Raw genomic sequence first — 3,248 nt, 5'->3', positions numbered from 1 at the left:
GAAATAGGTTCCTTTGAAAACAAAACTGGAGTGACTTTTTATTTTGCTTTTCCTTGATTATCATGTAAAATTACCATGATAATCACTATCTTTACCTTCTCACATAGAAAAAGTAAAAAACAACCCACATCTCCAGTGTCAGTTTTCCTCATGGGGCTCCAGTTTTTAGATGGACCCTTGTGATCACAACATTTTATACACCAATTCAGGAGGGAGTCCGTAATCAGATAGCATCATCAGCTCCAAGCATTTAATGAAACAGAATTCACACCTTCTTCCTCTTCTTGTACCTTCAAATCCTTGTATGTTTGAACTTGTCCACCTTTGACAATAACACAGGTTTGGATAGGAAACAGCCTCCATCTTAGCAGAAAGCACTCCTGTCACTCTGTATGAGAAAAAGTACTCACAAAGTCAAAAACAAAGAAGCCATCAGAAATATTAAAAGACCGTTATATGATTCTGCAATACAATGTCATAGGAGGTCTAATGAGTTTCTGTCACACCACCACTGAAGAGCAGAATTAAAGATACGGAGGAAGTTGTTTCTGGGTATTGCTTCCTCGTGCTGAAATACTTTCGGCCAGAAATCTCATCAGTGAACAGCATCAGAGGAAGTGGCAAATTCACACTTTTTCCTACAGAAAAAGCCACAAAACACTGGTGATGGTAGAATCAGTGGATCAGTATGGTACAACATAGGGTCAGAAACAGACAGAGGCAATGAGAACACCTTTAGTAGTGCAGCCAGATGCAGTAAATTGGAATGATAGAATGGATTGGGTTGGAAAAAACCTTAAAGATCATCTTGTTCCAACCCTCCTGCCATGGGCACAGTCACCTTTCACTAGACTAGGTTGCTCAAAGCTCCATCCAACCTGGTCTTGAACCCTTCCACAGATGGGGCATCCACAGCTCCTCTGGGCAACCTGTTCTAGTGCCTCACCATCCTCACAGTAAAGAATTTCTTCCAAATATCTAATTTAATTCTACCTTCTTTCAGTATAAAGCCACTTCCCTTTGTCTGTTGCTACATGCCGTTGTGAAAACTCCCTCTCCAGTCTTCCTGTAGGCCCCCTTCAGTTATTGGAAGGCCGCTAGAAGGTTTCCCCAGAGCCTACTCTTCTCCAGGCTGAACAACCTCACCTCTCTCAGGCTTTTGGCTTCACAGTAGAGCTGCTCCAGGTCTTGATCATCTTTGTGGTCCTCCTCTGGACCCACTTCAACAGGTCCACATCCTTCTTATGCTGGTAGACCCAGAATAAGATGCAGTACTCCAAGTGGGGTCTTGTAAGAGCAGAGTAGAGGTGAAGAATAACCTCCCTCAACCTACTGGCCACTCCTCTTTTGACATGTCAAAAAATCTGTCTCTGTGTTGTCTGCTGGTGTAGCTGGGTGAAACATCTATGTTGTCTGAGACAAATATTAAATAAAATAGCATGATTTTTAAAAAACATTCATAGATTTCGCTATATTTTTCTCATTTGCACAATGAGAAAAAACATTGAGAGTTTTTTTTGCTCCCCTCCTCTGTATTTTACCTCTAAAAAAAAGGTCAGATACATAAGAAACTGAAATCTAACATTTTCCCTGAATAAAGGAAACTAGATTTTTTTGTGTTTGTTTGTGGTTTTTTTGGAAACTGACTATTTACCCAAGGAAGAGTACAAAAGAAAACAAAAAAACCCTAAATCACCACAGGAGGGATTTTTAGGGTAAACACATCATTCTTTGTGACTAAGTATAAAAATATTGGTTGGACCATTGGCCAGGTGTGTCAGGAATAAAGATTTGCTCAGGGTAACAGCTAATGCTGTTAACACAGCAATAGTTGTTTCCTCTGACAACTGAACCATCAGAACAAAGCTATGTCCAGAGTCACGAGCACATGCTGTCCATTTTCTCCATTATAGGTTTTCTGCTTCCAACCTCATTGTGCTTTCTCCACACTCATTTAAAATTATTGTGGAAAACCAAAAAACCACATACACACACATTTCCATGTTTAGCTTCACAGCCTTCGGCCAGTTTACAATAAAATGACATTTCTCTTTGACACTGGATGACACAAAAGACAGAAGGGCAATTTACTAAAACAAATAGTCTAGCAATTGATCTGCAGCAGCTGTTAAACTCCTAAGCCAGGAAGAGCCTCATGAGTTATCAGCCCATCAAACAATGCTGATGCAAGCTGTGCTCCCATCCACAATGCAGACCTGTCAAGGTAAGACACAAGTCTTGCTAAGCCAGTGGTAAAGCTCCTGGCAACCTCCTTGTGGGATTCAAAATAGAAAACTGAGCTCTTGAGACTTGAAGAGAAAATACTGAAGAACTGTTAGAGACCCCCAACTTCTTACATGTGTGAAGAGAGGAAGAGTGGCCTCTACCAGAGTGAGGATATTGGACTCATCTGCTAAATCAAACCCTACTAATCTTGGGCTTCACTGTGTATCTGATCACAGGCAGAGCACTCCATACAGTGACAGTTTCTAGCAGCGATGAGGGACTTCACAGCATCTGTACCGAAAGGAAGAATATAGTGTAAAGGATCTTGTGCATTTAGAAATTCTTAAGACCAGAGGGTTTTCCTGCCTAAGATAATGACTACATCATTTAAACTAGAAAGACTTTGGTTGGATGGGTTTTTTAAGCAGCATAGCATATTTCTTAACAAATTGCACCCATCTAGCCAAGACCTTAATTTTTAAAATAAAATTCTTAGGAAGATGGATACTTTTGTGTACCTGTGGTAAAACTCAGCTTTCTCAAGAGGTGGTTCAGCACTTTCTTTTTTCTTTAATGGGTTATTAAGATCAGTAACATTCCAAGTGACTATTTTAAAGTACTATTAGTCTACATTATGTGTTAGAATTAAGGAGAGGTCTATTAAAACCAAGGTTTACCTTATTTCCTTTAATTCTCTAAGGTGAACTCAAATACTAAGAAATAGTAGGCACTTGTATCAGACTGCTTCAGTGAAGCAACAAAAGGTGGAGGAGGGAAGCAGCTCTAAAACTTTGTTTCTAGACTTCTGTGCATTTCTTCAACTTAGTCAACTCTGCAGAGGGAATATTCTCTTATTTTTCTTCTCTCCAGTGACAGTTACCATGAGTCATAGTACATGCCTCCAATACAGCAGTTTTGTGTCTTGCCTACCACCATTTTCAGAGATTTATTCAATGTTACCTTGGCTTATCCATTGCCCACATAAAAAGGTAGAGGCTAGTTACATGAGTAAGAATTTTAAT

At 39.7% G+C, this 3,248-nt stretch overlaps 1 long non-coding RNA gene across 1 annotated transcript; it reads right to left on the bottom strand.

Annotated features, from left to right (window-relative positions):
- Window positions 1–318: 318 nt before the first annotated feature.
- LOC120323422 lies at window positions 319–2,414 on the bottom strand. Its single transcript, XR_005563826.1, has 3 exons — window positions 2,358–2,414; window positions 1,147–1,413; window positions 319–388 (listed from the first exon to the last, which is right to left on the bottom strand). It is a non-coding gene; the product is annotated as an uncharacterized LOC120323422 (long non-coding RNA).
- Between the last annotated feature and the right edge of the window lie 834 nt (window positions 2,415–3,248).

The sequence above is a fragment of the Pipra filicauda genome, unplaced genomic scaffold, assembly GCF_003945595.2.
Source record: "Pipra filicauda isolate LSUMZ 115617 unplaced genomic scaffold, ASM394559v2 scaffold258_size1095741_pilon, whole genome shotgun sequence".
Lineage (NCBI taxonomy): Eukaryota > Metazoa > Chordata > Aves > Passeriformes > Pipridae > Pipra > Pipra filicauda.
This window is presented reverse-complemented; position numbering and strand designations above follow the sequence as displayed.